This window comes from Phaethon aethereus (assembly GCF_964289735.1).
Source record: "Phaethon aethereus genome assembly, chromosome: 1".
NCBI lineage: Eukaryota > Metazoa > Chordata > Aves > Phaethontiformes > Phaethontidae > Phaethon > Phaethon aethereus.
Window position 1 is genome coordinate 128,635,834 of NC_138575.1, and position 27,431 is coordinate 128,663,264.

At 37.1% G+C, this 27,431-nt stretch overlaps 1 protein-coding gene across 4 annotated transcripts in view; it reads left to right on the plus strand.

The window, feature by feature from the left end:
* The window catches only part of DMD (dystrophin), a gene marked incomplete at both ends in the record, with an annotated part of 1,339,794 nt that overhangs the window by 984,240 nt on the left and 328,123 nt on the right, over positions 1-27,431 (plus strand). The window lies entirely within an intron of this gene.

Below are 27,431 nucleotides of genomic sequence, written 5' to 3' on the forward strand. Positions count from 1 at the left end.
TGAATCATTTCAACAAGGAACACAGGAGAGGTGACAGGCTGCAATACGTGCAATGCATGCAGTTGTTACTTAAGTACTTTATCGCATAAACACAATTATTGGATTAGATGTTAAGATAATCAATTGAGGGAAAAAAAAAAGAGTGTTTAATAATTTTTCTGGTATATAAGGCAGATCTCTCTCTCTTTCTATTGCTTGTGCTGATTGTGTCGTAAGAGTATGCAAGCCAATGGTTGAAATACAAACCGCATGAGAAAGAAGGAATTGCATAGTAAGCTCCAGGTTGCCTTGAGGAAAGATATCCCGTTTCATACCTTTTCTTATGTGGCTTCTGTAACAACTTTCTGAGAGGCTTGTATCCTGCTGCTGTTGGGTTATGAAAAGCTCCTCTGTCATCTTAAAGAACAGCTCATTAATGCAAGTGTTTTGTCAGCAAAACTGCATCAGTGTTACTTGCCTTGAAAACACAGAAAAATGTGGAAATGAACGTGCAAGGCAAAAAAAAAGGCAAAATTTTAACTTTAGATGCTCAGTAGCAATAAAAGTAATTTGGTATTATACAGCTTGAAAGCAATTACCTGCCTTCTAGATTTAGCAGTGCTCGACATAAAAGATTTGGCTTGCCTGTGCAAAACTTCTCAGTGTTAAATTTCCATTCAGTTCAGTTCTAAACTGAGCTTAGGACTCTATTTTAAGATTTCTTCTGTTTCCTCCTCCTCCTCCTCCTAATAAAAAGTCTGATTTATTGTAAGGAAGATATTGACATTCTTTCTCTTTGCTTAAATTAAAAAGAGAGTGAGAAACATTTTGCCTAGTATCTGTACTAAGCAGTTTTATAAGAACCCCTTTTTTCAGTGGTTTAAACTTTCTATTTTTAAGACTTTTGTTTTGCTTTACCTTCTAGATTAGTAGAATAACTGTTTCACCTTGATTAATGATCACAATATTTACTGTGTAGAATTATATAGTGTTTTATTAATGAAAATATCTTTAAAATGGCATGGGTATATTTTAATAAGTGGTAGTTGCAGTATCACCTATACAGGACACTAGATTAAAATACCTGCTATGTCATTTGAAAAGGTTGAGGAGCATAGAAGGCTTGTTTGCACATTATCTTTTCATCTTCTTCAGATCAGTTTTGGGTTTAAAATGTTATGTTGTCAAATATTTGGTTCAGAATTATATGGTTTTCTTATTTATGCCTCATTTTATCAGGTTGTTCTCTCAGGCAACATCCATAGCTTGCTTCTTTCTGTAGTTCTCTTTTACTTAAATATGAGATCAAATTATTAACTCTTGAGAATTTAATTTAATGTTATACATGTTTTAAAATGAACTGGATTTAAAATGAAATTGCATTTCTTCTTAACTCAAGGCTAAAATATTTTAGCTGGTTAAGCCAGCACTATTGCGGTTTTCCTCTCACTTATGTTCCTGGCCCTGTCTCTTTTTTTGATCCCATGCTGTGCTGGGTAACAAAACCAGCAGGAAAACTTTTTTTGTTGTGCTTACCTCTCTAATTGTCTGTGCAACAGAATGTGACATTTAATATATTCTCTGATGAAATGGAAGGATCAATGTCTGCAGTTTTTGTTAACTGGCTCCTTCTTGTCTAACGATCACCTTAATATCACTTAATACATGGAAATGAATGTAATGAAATTTTGATTCTGCTCTGAAATCTATCGCTGGATTATTAGGTGAGATCGGCAGACAGAATTTTCAAAACTAACAAGGAATGTTATGTTTCTCAAAAAAAAATCAACCCTGCTTTTTAATGGGTAGAGTGTCTGCAGCAGTATCTTAGCTGGTGAAGTTGGACACATGGGTACTGGGCTATTCTGAAAAGTCAGGCCAGATATGATCTAAGCTGGAAATCCAATAAGTGGTGCTTACCTCCACAGATCTGTATATTCTGTAGAAGATTGTAGTCATAATTCTCCCATGCTTGTGATTTAAAAGTCATTGAAAGTCAAAGTATTGCACTGTGCTCTATTTGGAGAGTTTGTTGCACCTCTACAGACATCTCAGTAAGCTTTAATAGCAGTTTCATCTTAGTAGATTGACCTTTTTTTTTTTAATCAGTTTTTCGACTTTACGTGTAAAATACTATCTTAACACAGCGGAATACTTCTCTTATAAAAACTCATCATTATAAAGATACATGTTCCATGAAAGATGTCTTATTATAATGCATCTCTAGTTCCTTACCTAGAATTTAGAACACTTCAAACTGCTAGTCCCATTGGCGTGCTACCAAGCTCTTACTGCTTTGGGGTTTTGTTTTTATTTCATATTTCACAGAATCACAGAATCATTAAGGTTGGAAAAGACCTTTAACATCATCAAGTCCAACCATAAACCCAACACCACCATGCCCAGTAAACCATGTCCTGAAGTGCCATGTCTACATATTTTTTGAACACGTCCAGTGATGGTGACTCCACCACCTCCCTGGGCAGCCTGTTCCAATGCTTGACCGCTCTCTCAGTAAAGAAATTTTTCCTAATATCCAGTCTAGACCTCCCCTGGCACAACTTGAGGTCATTTCCTCTTGTCCTATCATTAGTTACTTGGGAGAAGAGACCAACTCCCACCTCGCTACAACCCCCTTTCATGTAGTTGTAGAGAGCGATAAGGTCTCCCTTCAGCCTCCTCTTCTCCCGACTGAACAACCCCAGTTCCCTCAGCCGCTCTTCATAACACTTCTGCTCCAGACCCTTCACCAGCTTCATTGCCCTTCTTTGGACACACTCGAGCACCTCAACACCCCCCTTAGTGAGGGGCTCAAAACTGAACACAGTATTTGAGGTGCGGCCTCACCAGTGCCGAGTACAGAGGCACAATCACTTCCCTACTCCTGCTGGCCACGCAATTTCTGATACAGGCCAGGATGCTGTTGGCCTTCTTGGCCACCTGGGCACACTGCTGGTTCATGTTCAGCGGACTGTCAACCAGCACCCCCAGGTCCTTTTCTGCCGGGCAGCTCTCCAGCCACTCCTCCCCAAGCCTGTAGCGTTGCATGGGGTTGTTGTGATCCAAGTGCAGGACCTGGCACTTGGCCTTATTAAGCCTCATATAGTTGACCTCGGCCCATGGATCCAGTTTGTCCAGATCTCTCTGCAGAGCCTCCTACCCTCCAGCAGATCAACACTCCCACCGCTTGTGACTGGCTGCCAACTAGATTTAACGCACGACCCTCTGAGCTCAGCCATCCAGCCAGTTCTTTACCCAGCGAAGAGTAAACCTGTCTAAGCCATGAGCCGCCAGTTTCTCCAGGAGAATGCTGTGGGAGACGCTGTCAAAGGCTTTACTAAAGTCCAGGTAGAGAACATCCACAGCCTTTCCCTCGTCCACTAGGCGGGTCACCTGGTCACAGAAGGACCTGCCTTTCATAAATCCATGCTGGCTGGGCCTGATCCCTTGGTTGTCCTGCACATGCCCTGTGAGTACCCTCAAGATGAACTGCTCCATAATCTTCCCCAGCTGACAAGCCTGCATCCTCCTTCCAGCCTTTTTGTAGATGGGTGTCACACTGGCAAGCCTCCAGTCATCTGGGACCTCCCCTGTTAACCAGGACTGATGGTAAATGATGGAGAGTGGCTTGGCAAGCTCCTCCACCAGCTCTCTCAGTACTCTCGGGTGGATCCCATCAGGCCCCATAGACTTGTGGGTATCCAGGTGGTTTAGCATGTCCTTGACTGCTTCCTCCTGGATTATGAGGAGTACATTGTGCTCTCCATCCCCATCTTCCAGCTCAGGGGGCTGAATATCCTGTGGATACCTGGACTGGCTATTAAAGACTGAGGCAAAGAAGGCATTAAGTACCTCAGCCTTGTCCTCGTCCTTCGAGACAACGTTCCCCGCCATATCCAGTAGGGGATGGAGATTCTCCTTGCCTCTCTTTTTGTTGTTAATATATTTGTAAAAGCATTTTTTGTTATCCTTTATCAGCATGGTCAGATTGAGTTCTAGTGGGGCTTTTACCTTTCTAATTTTGTCCCTGCTTGACCTAACGAGATCCTTGTACTCTTCGTGAGTTGCCTTCCCCTTCTTCCAGAGGTGATAAACTCTCCTCTTTTCCCTGAGTCCCAGCCAAATCTCCCTGTTCAGCCAAGCCGGTTGCCTTCCTCACCAGCTCTTCTTACAGCACATGGGGACCGTCTGCTCCTGCACCTTTAAGTTTTCTTTCAAAACAGAGGACCACAATTCTAATAAGAAATTGAAATGTCAAAGCAGACATTTTAAATACAAAGAAATCCCACATCCTAGCAACATATGTAATGGCACATTTTCCAAATCACCCAGGTAAAAATAAGTGACCTTAAGTTGCCCTTTCTTTCACAGCAGCATGTAATGTTGTTGAAGCTAAGTCTCTGGGGCCATTGTGGTTAAGTTCATTTCAACCTGATTGTGTCACAAGATCATAGCCACTAACTCTGCCATTTTTTGCCTCAAATAAAAGTTTAAGACATCATTAGCCCCCTCTCGAACTTTGCTTGGGGGTAATTACAGTGAATTGGTACTGTTGTGTGAGTACAAAGGTTAATTATGGAACAAAACGAAAAAGACAACTATTCTAAAAAAGCCTTGTTTTAGTGGCAGCTTCGCTTTAATGAAAGAAACAATACAACTTAAATTCTTCTAAATGATGCATATACTATGTAGTAAAAGGAGCATACTGAAAGAATAGCATAATGGCCATTCATTTCAAACATATATAGTTAATCTTTCTGTCAAATAAGTGGTATATATTTCTTTCAAGCAAAGGCATTACATATTTTAGCCATCCATGATTGTATATATTTTGTTAAATTCTGTATAATTAAACTAAAAGACACTAAAACGTCTGTAGTAAACAAATTTAATATTAACATTAATGTCATCCATGTTTTTGTTAGAGGAAAATTACTATATTTTGCGCATCTACTTGAAGACTGATATTTTTCAGGATTTGATCCTCAAAGAAATAAATGTAAGGCAGGCTGACAAGAGCCTCGTATGTTGTTTCTTTAGACAACCTTCATCTGCAAATAAAATTCACAGGAAATACTGAGAATGTATAATATGCCAAGATATAAGTAGCTGAGGGACATGACAGAATAGCTTACACTGTTGCTTCATTTCACAGTCATTTCAAAACAATAAAGATGTTTTATATTTGGAAGTCAGGTGGGGATTCTTCATAAAAGAGAAATTTGTGGACAGAGCAATAGGATGATAAACTGCATTTTGCTACATTAGGAAAAATGGAAGACCCTTCTTACTTAAGATGCTAACAAGCCTTTACTCAGAAATTCTGCTTTGCCATCATTGTATTTTGAGGAAAGTTTGCAGCAGGAATAGATTTCTACTAAAAGCAGTGAACCATGGAAGCTGTGCAAAGCTTAAAGATAATTAACAATGCCATTCAAAGAGATCAAATACTATAATTTCCTTGAATTTTAAATTCTGCCCATGGATTTTGCCAAGGCATGCTGTCTATCCAAACTTTTTGTAACATATATTATTGAAAACGTAGCTTTCAGTTGTAGTAGATGAAAATAGATTTTATTTAGTAAAAAACTATTATAATAATAATAAGTAATGTTACTAACTGATTTGACTACAAACACTTTTCAGTGCCTACTTTTATGCATTGGTTCTGAGAATATAAGTTGAGTCTGAGATGTTAAGTGCAGCAGAGGGGACTAGTCTGGGAAAGTATTTATGTAGAACAAGACCTACAGCCAAGCTAGTTATTGAGACTTTTAAGCAAGGAAGAGGAAAACATAATTTTAGGTAGTGATATGTGTCATCCTAAAGCAGTCATCCAAAAAGATTCAGGTAATTTTTTTCTACTCAGTTAATTTGCCATTATTAAAAAAGTAGGTTTGATCTTCTGTCAATTAAAGAAGAAAATAAAGTTGGAATGGCAAGATTGTTTTCACTATTAATTGCTGAATTGATTTTTCAGTAGCTGAGGATCTTGTGCAGCTGATGATAGTAAAATACCTTTTAAGGAGAAATATTGGTTTAGAAGCTGCAAGTAACAGACTTTAGATGAAAGAGTGGGCTTAACTGACATTCCCCTTGTTTGAGGATTTTTTAGCTATCCTTTCCCATGGTTACATACCATGCATTTTAGTGTACAACTTTATAATTATACACACATTTTTGTATGCAAACTTAAAATTAATACTGTGTTAGATCCGAAGAATGTGAAATTTTCTGTCCAAACTGTTTTCCAACATAATTTTTTTGTGCAAATAAAAATATAGCTTTCCAAATTTATATCCTATTCTTACAGAAGCCATTGTAATTGCCAAATTAAAATCTGTAATTCTGTATAATGGGGTATGGATCAGTGTACTCTAAATATGCCCATGTTAAATGAAAACTTGTAGTTACAGCCACAGACGTTTGTGTCTTTCCATATAGTTTATATCAGAAGCGTAAGCTAGAGGTAGGGTGAAGTCCTCAACCTTTTGGATAGCGTACTTCCAGTTCTACAGAGGTGTGAAGAAGTTTCATTTTAGTGACATACATATAAAAAGACCCCTGTAGCACACCTTCACATAATGTACTGTTGAAGAAAATCATAGAAGATTTTAAACTTGGAGCTGAATGTTTTCCAGTTTAGTATTCTGATGTGCTTAAAGGGAGGAGTTCACTAGTCCAGAATCCACGTACAGTGTCGGTAAGTTGAGAGCTGACATTCACACTTTCAGAATCAATCTTCAGGAGCATATTTGCCACATCCCTCTCTCTGTGCTGTCATGCTGCTTTGAGGGTTGTTTTCAAAGCTTCATATTCTCTCGGATGTTCTATTTCCATACAAACACACAGCTGCAGATGTTCCCTGGGACGCTGTTGGACCAGGATCAGTGAATGCCCAAAGCAGGGCTGGAGCTGAAACTGATTCTGCAGCATGCTGGAGGGTTCATTGGCATTTTTGTGCACCTCCTCTGATAGCAGAACCCTACACATGACTCCATGGCTTAAATGGTGTGCAAAACTTCCTTTACCTCTACGAATTTCACCATAGGATATATTCACACTGGAGAGTACTATCACTATTCTATGTATATTTCAGAGTGTCATTGTTGTTCTACTTAACATGGGATGTCTAACAGAATTCTTATTTTATATTGTGTCATGCTGTTAGACTTTTAAAATTAATTCTAATTTATGTGAAGTACTGGAAGGCTGGTTTCAGTTTTCAAAGTGAATAAAAAATGTTAATAAATTAATAGACTTTGAAATATATTTTAAAAGTTAGAACTACAAAGCTTGTATGCTGAAAGATTTTAACCTTTTCATAGAATAGAGGAAAATGAAAAAATGTCTGTCAGCCTTTAAGCTTATTCTTAAAGCGTGCAAAAATGCAGCAGGATGCTCTAGAGGGCCTGGAAATCTGAGTCTTTAAATGGAAAAGGGAGGAAAAAAAGAAAAAAAAAAATCTATTAATCTGAAAATTAGACCTCAAGGAATATAGAATATGTGTTAGGAGACTATTTTTTAATACTTTATTGCACATAAAGACAAATGATATTTTAAAATAACTTGGCCAGCTCATTACAGTATGTTAGAGAGTATATTTGTGCTCTGCAACAATAAAAAAGCCATCTAAACACTGTCTTTTGCAGAGTGATTAACAGCCATTTCCTTATTTCTCTATCATGTTAATCAGTAGGACGTGAGCAAAAATTTTACCTCTAAGGATTTGATTCTAAAGTCATTGAAGTAAGAGAAAAACTTTCAATTAGTTTTCAGTCAGGCTGTAATTCGTCATCCAAACGAAAAATACTTGATACTACAGTTGTGCCTGAAGATAACTTTCCTTTGTTTGCATTTATTGGCCTATTGTGAATTTTTTTTTTTTTTTTCAATTCCTGCCAAATAACCTTCTGGGAAAAGGTAAATTACCATGATTCATGCAGCTGGCATCCTGTTAGGTTCAGCAGGGAAAGAACAAGAGCATAGGAGCTCATTTTCATTTATATGTTGAGTATTAGAAGCATGCACTTTTCACTGGGGTTGCATTTTTCAATATCAAGTATATTTTTCTGTATTTCTAAGTCTGACCTATCTTATAAGTATGAGCAACCTATTCCATCAATACTGGACCTTACCTGACCAACTCGTTTATCCAAATAAGCCTTTCATTGTGTGTTTGCATTCCACCAGTGTGTGCAACTCAGAGACCCACTGTATTGGGCCCTCTACAAACATACCACGGGTATGAAAAGACTGTTTAAAATTATGCGCTGTCTACAATGTGGGCCATGGGGAAATCCTGCTGCGTTAGGAAGTGTAAAAAATGTTTAAACCTTCATGAGTTCTACATGCGTCCAGGCAGCAAAAAAAGCCTAACTAGATGCTGGGCTGCATTTAATAAGAGCCTAGCCAGCATGTTGAGGGAAGTGATCATTCCCCTCAACATCAACCCCTCAACGTCAAATCACCATCTGTCAGACCACATCTGGAGTTCTGTGTCTAGTTTTGGGCTTCCCAGTGTGCAGGAAAGACATGGAGGGAGTCCACTGCAGGGCCACCAAGGTGGTCAGGGTCTGGAGCACTTGATATACGAGGAGAGGCTGAGAGCTGGGCATGCTTAGAGAGCTCAGGAGGGACATTATCGTCTGTACCGTCTCCCATCTAGTGGCTGTAAGCAGCAATAGAGCCAGACACTTCTCAAAGGTGCACAGCAAAAGGATGAGAGGCAACAGACACATGCTGCAGCAAAGGGAATTCTGATGAGATATTAGGAGAAAAAATGTTCATGATGAGGATAATGAAACATTGGAACAGGCTGTCCAGAGGTGTTTTGGATTCTCCATTCTTGGACTTATTCAACACAAATCTGGACAGGGCCCTGTGTGACCTGATGTGACTATGAATTTGGCTCCATTTGAGCAGTAAGTTGGGCAAGATGGTCTCCAAAGGTCCCTTCCAACTTAAATAATTCTGTGATTATATATGAATACTATTCTCAAACAACAAGGTTCTGTATTACATACCTTGTCAATGAAACACACTTTAAAGGAAGGAAAACATGACTTTATGCCACCTTTGCATCCCTCCCACCTCAGTTCTGATTTTCTTTGAGAGGTGGAGCAGTCCTGATAAAATTCGAACAAATTATTTAGTTCTAAGTAGCAGTGAGGATCTGTTAGGACAGTTACACAAGTTTTAGGGGACTGTATTTTTGTATCCATATTAATATACATTGTTAACAATAGTAACAAAAAAAAAAAAAGCTATGAGTGGCTTTGGTTTTGTTCAGAAATTGTGGGAAATATAAAAGCAACTTGTTTCTAAATAACGATGCAATGTATAAAATTCTAATCTAGTTGTAATCATAAAATGCAAATTAAAACTAGGGGGAACAATTGTATATTTGCTCATTTTATGTGTGAGGAGATGGAGCTATTCTTAGAGAAATAAGTTTTCCTCTGTAAGAAAATAAAAACATCAAATCCCAGCAGAGCTTCCTAATGAGGCTGATCTTGAAACACATGTCTTTTATGTGGATAAGAAAATGATCCCAGAATTTTAACTAAAAAAATCTCCCATCTTGAAATGTGCCCTATTGGTTTCTCAGTGTGCCAAGGGCACTCTGATACTTCTATAAACACTGTTTAATAATAATATAGATTCAGGGATTTGCTAGCAGATGGACAATTCCCTCTTGAGGCAGAGCAGCCAGCAGTGTCATTATCATCCTGTTTCAGGAAGAATTGTTTAAAAAATGTCACTAGCTTTTTTAAGCCGTGGAATGTGTCAAGTAAATAGTTTCTAGTGACTTAGCTCTACTGCAATAAGCCAAATTCTTGGAATTCCTTTTCCTCTCTTCCCAGTAGAATACTATAATAATTTTTTGTGCTTAAAGAACCTCTTGTGGAGAGCTCTCTTGATTTACATGGATATAGTGTTTTATAACACTCATGTGAAGTAATAAATACTACTCAAATAAGTAGTTGACTAAAATGTAAGCAGGAGTCGGACAACTAACTCACTAAAGCTCCTGCAAAATATTTAAATTTTATGCTGTGTAGAGCTGTTTAAAAGTGAAAGGTAAAATTTATAAAATCTATGTAAGATGCATAAAGACTCTTTTTTCAGGGGCACAGGTGTCTTGAATATTTTTTCCATTCTCTAACCACTATACACATTTATTCGTTCATGTGACCCATCATTAGGCATGCATTGTCACTAAATCTAGGATGAATAACAGTAAGTTCCTGTGGTTCTGGGGAGAAAGAGAAGCAACAAGAGAGAGAATTACATGTCTTGGGAAGCTGGTATTATAGAGGACTGAGAAGAGAGGAACATCATACTCTGAATTTGCCTGATCTTCACTCACTTGCCCCATCTTCTTCTTCACCTTTGTGGAACAAAGCTGGTCTGTTTTCTTTGCCTTTGAGTTCCCTTTGGCTCATCTCTTCTTCAATATATTATCCTTTTGTTTCTACTAAACTGAATTTTGCATGCAGAAGATGAGGACAAAATGTCTGATTTTGCCTAACACCTCTAACTACAGATGCCCCTTTTTAATGATGAACAACATGTTGAAGAAGCACTAGATTCTAGTGTTTCCAGATTCTCTTTTTCTTTCAGTAGTCAGAGTATGGTGAGAGGAGGTTGTATGTTTGGTTTTTGTTTTGTTTGATATAAAAACAATCCCGCCTTCACTACCAGAAAAAATAAAATCTCAAACATTCATATTAGCAGACAACAGATTTACAATGTAAATAGACAGAATATTAATTTTTCATGTTATTACGCACTGCAATGAAATCCTAGAATATTGCTGAGTACACATTGAGCGTGAAATATGAAAGTAATCCCATTAAAAGCAATAAGACTATACGTTTTTGTCAAGAAAGACATTGAAGTATTTTTCTGAATTGAACCAGCGAATTCAGCTCTTCACATAATCAAGTGCTGAAGAAGGACTTAATTAAAAGAAAATTGTTTTTATAGTGAATGTGGACCATTTCACATTATTCAAACCTCTCGTCTGTCTCTGTTACTAGTTGATACAATAAGCAAGGTAACAAATCAATTCCCAGAACTGTATTCTGCTGCTTCTGTGGACCATTGCTCTTATTGAGCTAAAAGATCAATTTAACTTATCACCATGGCACTCCTAAAGTTTGTGTGCTTTCTGCTTATATGAAAGATTTTGTGCAGCCAAATGTGAGTTTCAGACAGAGGTTTAGTCACCTCAGCCGGCTTCCAACTTTCTTTCTCATGCTTCTGGACTTGTCAGATCCTCTAACTGAATTGTTAAGCATGGAATTCACACTGGGGTTCATGCAGTTCAAATATTGCAACTATCTACTCTATTTGCTCCAGAAAAGTTTTCCTATTAGCCGCTAATATGCAAGTAACTCAGTTGCTGCTGTTACATGCTGCTCACAGAAGTACAGCTTAAGAAAAGATAATGCTTATCCATCTTTTTCTTGAGGGATTATTATAAAACCTTGAATCAGAAATAGTTGATAAAAGGTAGGAAAACCATTCAGCGTGACAAAATATGAGCTAAACTGATCCACTGAACAAGAAAAATATATAATGTTTACTATTCATTTTTGTGTGCTTAGATAACTAGGCAAGAGCAGGGTATAACTATCCCAAATGTGCAGTGGTAGTTTGTTAGTAACTACTGATATGAAGACTTTTGCTGATGTCAATTCTTAAAAATAGGTCCTAAATTTGTAATAAATGCTCTTTGATCCAGACTGTTACAGTGCAATGATAATCCTGGGTAGATTTCCTTTAAAAAAATAATCCATTGAAGTGGAGGTTAGGTAATAAAATTGTTGTGGTTAACCCCAGCCGGCAACTAAGCCCCACGCAGCCGCTCACTCACACCCGCATGGTGGGACGGGGAAGAGAATCAGAAGAGTAAAAGTAAGAAAACTCATGGGTTGAGATAAAGACAGTTTAATAGGTAAAGCAAAAGCCGCACACGCAAGCAAAGCAAAACAAGGAATCCATTCACCACTCCCCGTGGGCAGGCAGGAGTTCAGCCATCTCCAGGGAAGCAGGGCTGCATCACGCATAGTGGTTTCTTGGGAAGACAAACACTGTAACTTGGAATGTGTGTGCCCTCCCCACCCCTGCCCCCCCTCACTCCTCCTTCTTCCCCCAGAAGAAGGCAGCGATGTTACTCCTCTGGGACACTGGGAATCTGCCTGATTCCTTGCGCTCTCATCTACCTGTCTCCTTTGTCATCCCTGAATACCATAGCTCGAAGTTTTAGTTTAATTTTATTTTTGTATTAAAAAAACCCCCACAAATCCACAAAACAAAACCAAAGAAATATTATGTTCTAATATCAGCAGTAGGAAAGTGTAAATCTATATTTTCATGTTCATTTCTTGTGTCTCCTTTTTGATGTCTTCACAGAACAATTAGACACTTTGTTTTTCTGGAACAAAAATAAAATCAGCACTTTCTGATAATTTCTAATTATAGTAGAAACAGGTTTTAGTATTTTGGAAAAAATGGCTCTGAGGTAACACAAAGATGCTGTTTTATTTCAGCTTCCTCTTCAGAGAAAGATCTGTTATATTTTTTTGATCAAGAAGCAAGGAAGGTAAAAGAAAAAATTAATAAACAGAAGGTGAATTTTAGCATTTCTCTGTTTGTGAGGAAGAATGATGTCTTTTGGGCTATTGTGAGTTACCAGAGATGTCTTACTGTGTATGTCACAGAATCATTTATTCAAACAGACAGTTTTGAAGGTGGCATGGTGTGGGACTAGGTCTCAGGCTAAATGTCCAAGCTTCTGACATATGTTTGACCATATGAATGCGCCTGTTTTCCTTTGTGGTATCTTAGGAGTGTGTCTTAAATTCCTACTGTGCATCGTGATCAGCACTGATAGCATTTTTAACTGTTCTTATACATCCTTCTACCTCTTCATATGTGGCCCATATGGCATAATATTTATGTGATGAAAACTGGTATATTTGGCACATTCCTATAATGACATTCAGATGTGGTATTCAGCTCTGACAAAGTGATTGTGTTTTGCAGAGAAATAACAGCACATCAGAATCCATACAAATTATTAGCTTGTTTACTGGTATTGTGATTTCAGGTGGGGCTTTTTTTTTTCCTCCAGACCTGTCATTAAAGCATGTGATAAAGAACAAGAATATAGATGCTAGGGAATCAAATGATATCTGTGGGTATTAGATTATATCTCTATGAGCTTAGCATCAATGTGCTGTGAGTCAATAAAATCAACTTAGCCATTTGTATTTTGTAAATATTCTTTGACTAATGCAGAAGAAAAAAATTGGTAAACTTAGTACTAATTTACTGGTGCGGATCTCTCATGCAGATTGGTTCAAGTCAGGAGGAAGTGCTTTGGAGGCAGGTGGAAGCTGAATTTGGGATGGGCACAGCCAACTGGCCCTTCTGAGCAATGACTAAGGTCTATCGTACCATGTTGGGCCTGATGTTATGAACTCAAAAATAGCACTTCTGCTTACCTATACTAAACTACTTGTTCCAGAACTATACACACCTGCAATAATAATCCACAGCAATTGTTGTTATAGGATCAATTTAGAGATAGAGGGCTCACAGGAAAAGAATTAGTGGGGTTTTCTGCATTTTAATTATAATACTGATAAAGTGTATGTGGATGGAAAAAGTTGCATATTTATAAGTGGTTTCAGTCATGACTTAGATCAATGTTCTGAGCTGGGGAAAAAGTAGGTGAAATTGTCTCACAGGTCTTACGGTTAAAAGAAGACAGGAAAGATGGATGAAATGTAGGTGGAAAGTAAAGGGTGGGAAGAACAGTGTAATTGTTGAATTGGAAAAGTTTGCAAGACTGTTTGCCTCCTTTAAGACATAGTTGTATAAAGGTCCATATTGATGTAGTGCAAAAATTCAGTGAAGTAGAAAGATTTGTAAGATAGAAGTGCTCTTGTTTTTTATCTAGATGAGTTTATGCAAATTTAATGTAAATAAATTCCCCTCTCTTCCTGCTAGACTGCAGAAGTTTTTAGGTCAAACATCAATTGCCTTCTGAGAACAATGTCTAACAAGTATCGTTCTTTTAAACTTTATAGCTAAATATGGTGAGACTGAGGAAAATCTTGCATGTTGAAACGTCTGTTCAGTCATGTTGGTTCATTTTGTATATTGGTTTCTATTTTTTATTAATTTTTCCCCTAATGTGTCTTGTCAAGGTAAGAATTCATGTATTTTGTTTAATTATGAACCTAAAAATTAACTTAATCATTTTGTATGTCTCTAATCATTAGAATGATTTATACATAAACCAGAATTGTCAGCTGAATCTAAGGAAATTGTGCACTTGACTTTTAATTTCTTTGGGTGCTCATTACCCAATTCCTTTGAAATTCTTTCATTAGACAATCTCAAAATCACAAATCTTAATTAAAGTAACAGGACAGCCTATGGAGACCTCTTAGGGCAGCATACAAAGCATTTATTTTTTTTCTAATGAGAAAATTGGGGGGGTTTCACTGTAGGATTCACAGAAAATATGTTCTCTTGACTTCATGTAACACTGCATGCCTATTTCTGAAGTGCATGGGCTATATGATCATTGTGAGACTTTGCTGTGGTATTGATGACCAGGGATGATATTTAACAATATATAGGATAAATGATTCTTCAGCCTGTTTTGAATGATGGGTAAATAGCCATTTAGGTTATAATTTTCAACTTTCTCTCCTTCTACTGCCATTGCATAATGAGATTTTTTCACTGTAATGATAGTTTCCAGCAGAAAAAGTGTATAAATAGCAGATTATTTTTTTTAGTACTGTCTCAGAAAGAAAAGAATGAAGAGCAGGACTCATTTTCAGTTCCTTGTACATCAAAGGAATTGTAATGGATTGTTAAAAATAATGTGAAAACAAGCATTTTTTCACAATACTCAACAGAAAATAATGATATCTTTCTTTTAATGTTTTGCTACCGATTCTTTTCCTTGGAGACATCCTGACTTCATTTCAATCCATCTCTGTATTTTTTTCCTTTCTTTTCCAAACTTATTTGAATTTTTCCTGTGAGGTATGCACTGTGAGGAAGGTGACACTGTATAAAGGATGCCAGTTCCTGTAAGAGTTGTCCATGGCATACTGTTTCTGGGCAAGCATCCTGCTGTCTGCTAGTATTCTGATTAGGGAAAGAAAAAGGAAAAAAAACCTAATTGGGAAGATATTTTTTGAACTAATTAAGAAATATCTGCTAAGCAGCATAAAGGTTCAATATTAGACCTAGTTTGTAGTTCTTATTTTATGGTTTGCACTGAAGAAAAGTAAGTTCAGATAGTAGAAGATGGAAATAACTACACAGCATTTTCTCAGAGCATTTTTTCCTATTATGTTTGACAAGAACTTTTTTTTTAAAGACTTTTATCTAAAGCCAAGTATCCACATCAATGTGGAAAGCTACTTTTAATGAAAAATTCAGTGATAAATGTAAGATTTAATGGAAATGGTCATAATTCTGTCCCCTCTAATGCCCACCTTGAAGGAAAGTACCTTGTTACAAGTAGTTTCTGAAATACTACAGTATACTTTTTAATATTTGCTGATATTCAGCTCTCTCTCTCAATGACATTATTTCATTGGTCTTAAATATATTTTAAAAATGCAGGTATTTGTGCATGTCCTTCTGTTTGTGTTTTGATGAGGAAATCTAGGAGAGTGGAGAGTGATCCAGGTTAAAAACTGCAACTTTTTCAATACAGTAACTCTTAATGTTTAAACTTCACTTTTTTAGTTTTGTATGGCTTAATACAAGCCCTAAGCTTGCATTAAACTTTTAAGCCACTTAAAAATAATGATACAAAAAAACCCCTAATTTAAAATTAAGATCTCCATGATAGAAATCTGGTTGAATTTACACTCCTATTCTTGCAGTTATGGGAGAGAAGGGAGTAGCATTGTACAAAAAGGAAACAAAATGTATTGATTCAGAACACACTTGAAATTTCTGTGCTTTATATACCCAATTTCTCTGAAAAAGTAGGATTATAACATCTAATAAATCATATATTTAATTTTATTTCCAAAATGCAGAGGTTTTTATTATCCATGTCATCCTTTCTTCAGTATTTTCATTTATCCTCGATACTTATCAGTTTTTGTCACCCGTATGCTATGGAGATTTTCTATATGAGTTCTTTGGGAAGAAGCTTGTAAACCGTGCAGGGCAGGCATCCTGACTTCACATCTCTTTACAAATTTTTTAGTCACTGTTGATTCTATTAAAAAAAAAAACCAAAAAACTAACACCACACTTCACTTGTTTTGATCGTGTTTCAGCTGCGATACAAATTCCCGGCATGTCTCAGTGAGCAATGACAAAATAATTTCTAATTCTTATTCTTAGAGCCAAAATTGGGGTAGATCATAACAGAAGTGATTGTATGTTTTTTGCTACTCAAATGTTAGGCATGTTATCTCAGGTTTCCAAACCATTTAACTATTTGGCCATCAAAGAGCAGACTGTTGTCTGGTTTGGCATTAATCTACTTGCAACGGCTACTTTGGAGCACAGTTTCAAAATTGCAACAAACATGCACAGTGCATTATAATTATGTCCTTTTCAGGAATAAGAACTGCAGAAATATTTCTTGAACAGAAGTCTCATGTTTTTGCATCTGTGGGAATTAAAAATATATTTTTAAAAATTTGGTTATAACGTATATTTCCCAAAGTATTGCATGGGGTTAACAAGATTTTTTTAAATGGCAATAAAATGCAAAATCACATGTATGCATAATATGAGGGAACGCTCAGTGTAAATTCAATCAAGAATGAAATGCTATTACATACAAACACCTCCTGGGCTTGTGCAGAGGTAATGGAGCATAGGAAAAAGATAAAGTGACAGCCAAGAGAGGAATAAGATAAGTGACTTTCCTTACAACTTTGTTTAATAAAGCTCTCAACATACATTGTGGATATAATGTGTTGTTTTGTCTCCATCCAAATCATCTTAGTTTTTATTCCATGCATTTTGTAGACCGTAATTTGGTGATAATGGTTTCTTTGCACAGTTCAGGAGTGATGAACAGGAATAACAAGCCAGTTAATAAGAGGATGTGCATGTCTTTCCCAGTACAGAGCTCTTTATTTGAGTGGGTCAGGAAGAAAGTCATATTTTGCTTCTAAGAAATGTCACTAAGGATGCAGCATTGAATATTTAGGAAGAATAAATATCAGAAGGCTGATTTTAAACCAGGCTGTGCAAGGGCCAGGTGAAAAGACTTATCTATTTTTCAGCCTTTCCTTAATTGTTACAAGCTTATTACTAGTTTGAAACATGCTTTTTATGAAATCTGTAATTCCTGAAGTTTGTCTTGTGCATTATCATTTAGATTCATCTGATCTGTGTTGTAATCTTCCAAGCCGTACTGCCTGGGTGAGGAGCAGATTTGTATTGCGCTGCCTGAGAAGGGCTGCAGCTGCAACATGATTCAAGGAGTTAGGACGTGGTCTCCGTTTCCTCCTTGCTCCAGTTGGGAGCAATCTGTTCAGCCACAGAGAAGTTATGCCCTTTAACTCCCCAGAGGGAGATGCAGTTGGATTCTCAGATGAACTGTTCGTGTTGCCTCAACTTTGTCAGCTTTTTCAGACTTTCTCATTACAGTGGAAAATTGTGATAACTAAATAATTGGCATATGATGCAGACATGGAAAGCATTTTAACATGTATCATGTTTACTATTTTTTTTTCCTTGATTTAGATAAAAAGTCAAGTGTTTAGAGACTCTTAGCAACAGCTAGAAAAAATATTATGTATGAGTAACATAAATAATATATTATGCCAACGTAGTAACAAATCAAACCCTTTTCCTGTTTACTACTGAAAGAGGATCTATTTATAACACCACATACTTCCCTGTAACTTAGAAAAAGAAAGAAACATCTTGCATAGGATTTGGCATGAATTTGGATGAGAACAACACTGCTCTTAACAAATATTCTTGGTCTCACATAACTCTGCATTTGCCAGAGGTGTCTCAGTGTTATAGGTTGCAGAATTGGTATTTTATAGGCCTGCAACAACTGCATCAAACCAGAGTTCTGTCTAGACCAGCAAAGTGTCTCTGGTCGTGATATTAGGACAGGCTTGGGCAAGGAGAACGTACCAGTCTGGTTGCTTTCCGCAGACTGTTCCCCTCATACTGCCTTCACCCCTAGCATCCATAGCTCTTGGATTGGGGATATCCGGAAACACATTACTACCTATTCCTTGTATCATTTATTTGCCAGCCTGTTGTCCATGAAGTTATCTAATGCCTCTCAAAAAAATCCTTCAAAATCTCAAATCATCCTTCTCTGCATGCTTGTTGACTTCTTTAAAGCAGCCCAGGACTTCCTTTAACAAAAAGCTACAGCAGATCTTTCTAAGCAAATGTCACATGTTGTTAATTTTATTCCTCAGAGTGGTTTTACCAACTTTTGCCATATGGGGAAGGCAGGCATATAGACCAGCAGTTGCCAAGATCCGGGAGCCCAGTTTTAGGATCACAATGCTAGCGCAGTATGATTGAAGCCACGCATTACGGTCACATCTCCTGCCATCACAGCCTCTCTATCTCCTTCTTCATAGGCAGTTCATGTTAGTCCTGATTACAGACTCATCATATTCTTCAGACCTGGAATATAAATGCTGGGTTAATTATTGAGTTTAGGTAGTTAATCTAATTTTGGGTTTAAGTACTTTTAAATATCTAATAGCATCCCAACACTCACGTAGCCTTTCTTTCCTGTATACTTTGCATCCATATATTACAGTGCACACCTAACTATCATTCTGCCACCAAACTTCAGAGAAATCTTATACATCATTTAAAGTAAAACAAGCTCCTTATATCTTAGCTAAGAAGTTGAGGTTAGCAGTTTTCAGTAGAATTAAACATAGAGAAAAGGAAGTGCTGCCCTTACATTTTGCACTGTCATTCCATAAAAAAATATGATACTACAAGAAACTACAATGACACAGAGAAGCCAATTTCAACAGCAGTAAGCTAATTCAGGAGAAGAAATAATTTAATAAGTGTTGTTCTTATTATAGCCAGTCAGACTGCAGGTATTGTTTCTCAGTCCCCTTTTTTTGTTTTTCTCCATTGTTATCAAGCACTCAATCTAAAAGTTGAAAATGTATTAACTATAGGAAATGCACATGATCATGTTTCTATGCAAACCAACGCTTAAAGTTCTGTGAAAAATTATGCTATGAATTAGCATAGGTCTCTATCTTATTCTCCATGCTGCTTTTCATAGAGTTAATTTTTTTCATAAAGGAATGATAAGTATAATAAATAGGGCTTGAAGGGGATTTGAAAGGCTGTGCAGTCCAGATTTTTGCCTCAGGCAGGATCAAAAAGACTTAAACAATTTCTGAACAATTTCTGTCTAACCTTCTCTTTCAGTCAAGATTATTTTTTTTGAGCTTTGCAGAATTTTTTTCCCACTGCTTTGCAATCCTTGCAGTTCAAAATATGTTTGTCTCCAACTTCAATATCCCCTGCTGTAATTTAAGCTAATTATGTCACCACAATGGAAATTGAGAACAGTTTACTCTCTCTGAGTAATAACCTCATATATTTGAGGGCTAATACTTATTTCAGTTCAATCTTCCCTAGACTAAATGAATCCTGCTTTTTAAAATTTCTTTCCTAGTTTCTAGATTTCTGATGATCTGTCCAGTCATTTGCAACCCATTCTGATCTTTGTCCAGTTTATTCAGCTAGTTATTTTAGTGCTCTGCATTTATTGAATTGAATTCTCAGGTTTTTTGACACTATTTTGAATTGTGTCCCCCTTCTCAAGCACTTGCTGCTAGTTCAGTTTTGCATTGTTGTGAACGTAATAAATCTACCTTCTATTCCATTAACATGGCAATTAATGAAAATTAATATTAAACATACTGCAATTTTGTAGGTAGCTTCATTTGATATTGCCTTTCCATATAGTAACTTCAAATTATGTTTTTCCATCAGTTTAATTTCAATTTAAATGAAAATTTCCTAGCTTGCTTGCGGTAACCTCACATGGGCACTATAGAAGCCTTGCTAAGGGCATCAGACACAACTTCTACCTGTTGTCCCCTATTGGTAAATCTTACAGCTCCAAATGAAAGAAAATTCAGTTGACTGGTTATTATTTACTCTTTTTAAATAGTTGGCTGGTACTTATTATTTTTTTCCTTGCTCACAGATTGTTTAATCATATGTTCTAGAACTGAGCTCAGAATAATTCACCTAAAATTTGCTGGGTAGTTTTCTAGCCCTCTTTCAAAAGTGAATTATATTCATCTGTTGCAGGTTCTCAAATACAACTACTAATGCCTATGAGATTGCCTCAGCAAGTTCCCAAGAATTATAGCTGAAATTCATGAGCTGTCACGTCACAATTCATATTGAGCTAGATATGAACAGTGTCATACCAATAACAAAGCTAACACTGGTGGTTTGTTGCCTTTCACACAGAGACCTGCCTCAAAGCTGTTAGCATACAGATTAGTGCTAGAACAAACTTTTTTCAGACTATCACTTCAAAAATTTCTGCAACTATTTTATTCTATTTGGGAAAGATGTCGTAACAATATAAGATTACAGACTTCAGAGGATCTGAAAAAATAATCTCCATCTTGTATAATGTTGCAGAAGAGAAATGAGCAATAGGTTTGAAACGCTTGTTGCCAATAGGGGGATAACAAACACAGTGGATAATAGTGCAAAAAGTTATTTAAGATCTTGTGATGTGTTGTATTCCTTATCCAAATATTTTCTACTGTTTCATATTACCTATACATATATATGTGTAAGCATGGGTGTATACATATGCATATATACATTTCAGATACTTTTTTTTCCTCCTGGTAGAAGATGTAGTGAAGAACAATAACAATAAAAAAATCAGGTAGCTGGAAGGGTTGGTGACAGCAATTTCTAAGCTATAGCGTGACTAAGCAGTGACTTAGACATTGCAATAGTGAACAAATATTTGAAAATATCATTCCTATAGGAATAATAGGAGATATATGTAAGATTAAATTATGGACGGTTAGTACAGGTATCCTCTGGCTGCTCCATGAAGTTGATCCACAATTGTTGTGGCTTTTAAAAAATAAATATATGGAATATGCAACAATGAAAACTTGACTCTGACCTCTTTCTCTCACACACACATATACATACACAGATGCTAGTGGTATTGCAGTATTTTGGAGGTGCCTTGATTTCAGACAGGCTCATTGCAGCTGTTTTAAATGAGATAAAGCTGGGGAGCAGATGCAGCAACAGGTAAGTGGTTCTGCGTTCAGTCAGTTGAGACTCATCAGGTCTCATTAACTCAGGCTGTTCCTGAAAGGCGCCGTACTGCTGAGCTGGCCCCAGAAATTACACAACTGTGTTCACACAGCGCTCTGCGTGCCATTAGTTAAGTCTGTCTGACCTAAGATAGCTCTTTACTGAATTAGCTGTAGTGCCTCTGCCCGACGTTGTATTTAATCTAGAATTGAGGTTAAATAATCTGTAGGTAATTGAGGATTGACTCTCTTTCTGGAGTGTGCAGCTCAAATATCAGTTAACTCCTCTCTTGCATACCACTGCTTTTCCTATGCCTCCACCTCGTCTCTCTCATGCCCCTATCCCGCTGTTCACTCTCACTTCTGTTTTCCCATCTTTCATGCACTTGTGCTTGTGCTCCACCCGAAGCATTCGCCTTTCTCGAGCAGGTGAGCTGGTGGATACGGCACAGCTGCAGCTAAGCAGTTGTGCTGAAGGAAGCGGTGTGGCTGCAGCTGGCCAGGAACTGCTGTTCTCTCTTCCAGGGAATGTACATCCAGCTTGCAGTGCTGTGCTGGGGTCTGGGCACCTTACGATACGCTCTTGGGTCAGGGCTGTCGTGGCAGTTGCTGATTTACTTTGTTCAGTATGAATAATGAGTGTGATCATGCTTTGTGGCTATTTAGGATTTGAGTGATTGTTATCTGTGGATAGAGCTTCAATTTGGAGGTAATTCTATAAGCATGCCCTCAGCTAAAAATTCTGTGCAATTGTGTGCATGTATGGAAATCTCACTTAATGTATCTCTTATGCGACTTTAGTTGTTTATGGCAGGGAACAGTCCTTGTATGATCTGATTTCCATATGCAATGTCTCTTATGCTATGGAATAGAGTTTGAAACATTTTCCTTTGATCTACAGTGATATTAGAAAACAATAAACCATCAAGCCTCAAGAGAACTACCTTGGCATACAAGGTGAATCTGTTATAATTATTTGTTATCTCTTAATGCCTGCACATCTGCAGCAGTATGTAATTAAAGTTTGAAAGGAAGCTAAAATTTTCCAAACTGATTAAGGTCTTCGCAGCTTTTCAGATTTACGTTTGAGTTTGGGGGGTGCTTTTGTTTTGTTTTGAAGAAACATAGGGGTCATACTCAAAGAATTTAAAACATCCTTATTTATACACTAATCTACACCTCGAATGTAGACTAAGAAAAAAGGAAATCACAGCAGTTATTCCACTAGTAGGAAGTTGTTTAAAAAAAAAAGATTCCGACTACACATCTTGTCTGTTACTACAGTCATAATAATGTCCTACACCGCTGCTATTGCTGTTGCACTTCTTTGGCGTTTTCTCTCAGCATCACCCAAATCAAAATGACAAATGTGTAACTTTAGGTACCCGTACACCAACAACTGTCATCCTATGCTCCTCGTGTACCCATCTTCAGTAAAGTAGCCCAGGCATTTTACATTTCCTTTGCCAGCTTGCTCCCGTCGCATTTTGTTAGAGCAGTGTCCCTGTTACTTTGTCCTCTCAACTTTCTAGCAGAAGGCACAGACTGAGGGCAAAAGGAGGGTTGTAGGAATAAGCCGGGCTTAGTGGCATCAGTGCCACTGCTACACGGACTAGGTATGATCAGCCAGCAGCACCTCCATAGCCCTTACAACCCTTTCTGAGAAAGAAGCTGATACAGAGTATTAGGACACGCAGAGGTATAGCTCCTAAACTTGTCAGTGCTTCAGAGTTTTGTTTTGTTTTTAACCAGAATATATAATGCTGTCATGGATAAATAAACTGATGTTGCTTTTAGCTGGTTCATCTTGACTAAAAGATAATGGCGTCTGTTCTGTCTTATGGGTAATATTTCTCTTTTATTTCTCAGTGTAGCTGTTTATTCCTGGTTTTATGATCCTCAGCCCATGTTTCTAGAGAGTTCTTCAAATCCCTTGGACAATGGCTACGATTTACATCTTTGCATTTTCTAATGCTTGGAGTGAAGTTATTTAGAAGGCTACTCTGGAGAGATAAAGTAGAAACAACAGAAATTGTAGCTTCCTAAACTCAATTTTCTTTTGTCAATAATTAATAGCTGACAAAAAATTGTTTGCCTTCAAATGTAGCTCTCAAGAAAAAGAATTCTTTTTTTTTTTTTTTGTCTGGTGGAAAAAGCCACTGGAAAGAAATATGTGCATGTGATAACTTTCAAGAGAAAAGAAAAAATAAGGTCAGAAAGATGAATAAGGTCAGAAAGTTGAATAAGAAAAAATTGCCAAGATAGATACATTTTTCAGCAGTATAGGCTATAAAATACCTCCCAGTTTTGCAGGCTGCTGTTTGCAAAAAGCCAGTGACCTCAGTCTGGAGTCCTTCCAGGATTTAGCTCTTGAAGAACTGCTTGTCACAATCTAACAATACTCTCATTTCCATAGGGAGATACAAATCATTAATTTTTAAAAATGTAGCACATTTGGAAGATCTTGTTTCCACCTCCCAATATGGCCTTTCAGTTAAACTGACTTTGTTATGGTAACAGAGAGGGGGAGAGCAGGAGACTGGGTCCAAATGCATCTTAACAGCCTCCTAATTAATTTGGGTTCTCCACCCCTGGAGATTCCAACTCTGGAATGATTATTCCAGAATTTTATGTCAAATTGTGTGTCAATGATAGTAAGATGTAGAAATACCTTATCAGCATGGGGAAAATTACTAATCAGTGAAAAGCTGAAAATCAAGTTGGATTAACCAATAGACAAACACTTTTTACTAGTGAGTTGTTAGCAGCCAGTGCTATAAACCTCTGGGTTTAGGAACTGAGGTCTGTGAATTAAAAAATCAACAAAACTCTCATGATGAAAACCAGCACTATAAAAATAGATGATATACATTCATCTAATCTTAAGTTATTTTTCAGCCATGACTGACACTGTTATGGAACTCTATGTAGTGAATTTCTGAATATGGTCAGAATATTTAATGCAAAGCAATGTGTAATGTAGTTTGTTATTTAGCTAAGGCCCATCTTTTGTAGTACAAGGGAGAGCAACTATGTAAGAACAGTCTAGCTAAAAGCTGGAGACAAGCTTATTCCTTTCTGGAACTGTGGAAGTACTTTGTCTATAAAATGTTCATATTTGACAAAATATAACAGGAACTAAGTGAAAATAAAAATATACTGGAAGAGATTGTTTTACACCTATTTTCATTCTTTTGTCCCAGGAAAAAAGTTGAGGGGCTAAAAAACAAGTTCTGTTTCTCTAACTCATGGGAATTAAAGGAACAAAACAATTATTTCGCAGTGCACAGAAAACCTTGTCTGTGGAAAAATGTCAGTATTTCAAAACTACTTCACAAAGATAAAATAGAGAAGGATATTTTCATTTTGACTTTTGATGCTGAATTTTATTCTAAGCTTATTTTGATTTTGCTAGGAACATTTATTATATTCATAAGTGTGTTGTAATAGTACCCCAAGAAATCCTCCTCTGTTTCAACCAGACTGAGATGCTCAAGCTTGTTGCTACTCTTCAGTTACAGAACAGAAATCAGAGGAAGACCATTAATTTTGAAATTTGTTTTCTTTGGCTTCCACTTTGTTATTGTGAAGGCCCACTGCAAATCAGTATCTATATATATACTTACATATAGCTGTGTATGTATATATGTAAATACACATATAAAGCAAATTACTAGTTCCTGCTTTTATCATAGTAGTGTCATTCGACTTTACCAGTGATTCTTCCTTTTCTATTTATATCAGATATATTTCTGAAAATGTCATTCAGATAAAACAACTGTATATTTTGAAAAAGAAAAATGTTAATTTTTCTTGCATTGAAGTAGAATTGTGTAGCTCCCTCTGCAAGCTACTAATCAATGTCTGCACCTTCTGCCTCAAGCAATGGATACAGATGAAATACATTAACTGTTCATAGTATGAGTTCCCCTTGTCTGAACAAGAAATAGCTCCAGTTTTATGCTTAACTTTATACTTAAACACTGTTCTCAGTCAGAAATTGTTTAAATATATTTAAATTACATTATATCTGTGTGCAGGAAAGGGAACCAAGTAGGACTGATACTGATTTGAGGAAGCAGGTGTTGAAAATTCAGCTCAGATAAGATGGCATTATAGATGAGTTGAAATTCAATTCAAAATGTACTTTCAATTTCTCACAGTTTCATAGATTTCAAGGTCAGAAAGGACTGACTCAATTCTATTAATTAAGAATTTCTTATATTCTTTAGTCATCTGCTCTGATTTTTAAATGGACTTACAACCAAGAATTTACATCTTTTCTGTTTGAACTTTGCTGTCTTCAATTTCCAGCCTGTCTTCAGTGGCCTATAGCATGAGCAAATTTACCCTCTGCAACAAGCTGTATTAACCAAGAGGTGGCAACAAAAAAATGACAGAAAAGTCTAAAATGAGGCATAATTGCATAATATAGGCACCTATCTCCCAGCTTTGATATCCCTGCCCAGCTCTGCTGGTGCTCAGCTCTACAATAGCGCCTTTTGCTGTGCTCCTTCAGTTTGGCTTTTTGCCTGTGAATAGAAGCTCTTCCAACCTGTTCTGCAGAAATTTAAAATCCAGTACCCATCTTCAGAGTAAGCCTTCCTTCATCTGCCTTCTGGGAATATGTGCTTTAATCTGCCAGGTGTCCTCCATCAGCATGTCGAAAGGATATTCACTGGAAATGCAGGAGGAAGCACCACTGCCTTTCTCTTTTCCTTTGTACATTTTCTAGTGGATAAGACATCCACCCAGGCAGCGAGCCACCTGCTTTCAGTGTCTTTCTGATCTCCCACTTTTCAGAAATATCCCTTGCACTGGGCTGTTCTGGTCAGTGTTAGTCTGTGCCCCTTCTGTTGAATTGGCACCATTGCTCAGAAAAGATTTGAGGAGTCCCAGGATAGGAAAGAGAAAGAGAGGACCTGGCCCTTGCCACCAGTACACCCATCATTTGTGACAAGACAAGGAGTGCTTGTGTATTTTTGCTAGTCAAACAGTGGCTAGGCATCATTCCACGCAGCCTAAGCATGGCTGAGTTCCCGCCCAAGGCATCTACTCTCCACCCGCTTTTCACACTACAAAATAACTGGGGGACCTAACTCAGCTACAGCTCCTACTTTAGCTACATGTATTGATGCTCGTGTGCAGCACTGACATCTGTTTCTCAACCTACCCCATAGCTTCTTACATCACGATGGGCAAATTAGAGGTTTTGAGTGTTAAATATGGTGTTTTAAAAAGACTGGTGTCTCTGTGACACTACCAAGACAAGATGATATTAATAATTTACTAACTCCTGCTGGCAATTGAGAACTTGAGATTTCCCCTTTGAAATTATTTATAAAGGTGAGTCTTGCCCATTCCAAACATTTAATAACCCATTTTTACACCACTGTTTTGTCCTTATGATCTCCACAGTCTTTTAAATGAAATATTTTTCCTGGACTTGCAATATCCACATTATCCTTCCTTCATTGTTAATGAAATAGGAACATCAGATTTTTTTAAGGTTCTACCTTTACCGTCTATGTTATTGTTGGCCTTAATTAAGTACATAGTTACAAAAATATGGGGGAATACTAGAAGTAAAGCAAAAAAGAAAACAAGCGCAACAAAACAAAGCAACAGAAATTAAAACAAAAATGAAAGGCAGAAATATAGCTCTAGGAGTAAAACCTTTCTGAATATACCAGAAATGTTTAGGTATCAAAACTAGGCTTGTTACTTTGTATGGTTCTCATCTTTCAGAATGACAATGAGATATGAATAAAGCTAAGGATCCAAGTTACTAGATTTGGGCTAACGTTATTCCAGAGTTTTTCCAACTTTTTTCCTTATCAGATATGGTAAATAAGAAACACCTCCCTCCCACCCTCTACACACACAGAGCGATAAATATTAAGTTCGCTGTAAGAAACAATTGATATAACAGCTTTTGTTTTCTCTTTCAAAAGCAAACCCAAGCAAACCAGATGAAATCTTTTTGCTTTATTTTATGTTATTCTTGGGAAAAATATCTAGTGTTGCAAGGTACTAAAGAAAAACCTATCTGGCATATGATGCTGTGCCAAACCATTTTATTCTTCTTAATTGTTATTCACTTGCTATTACTGAAGA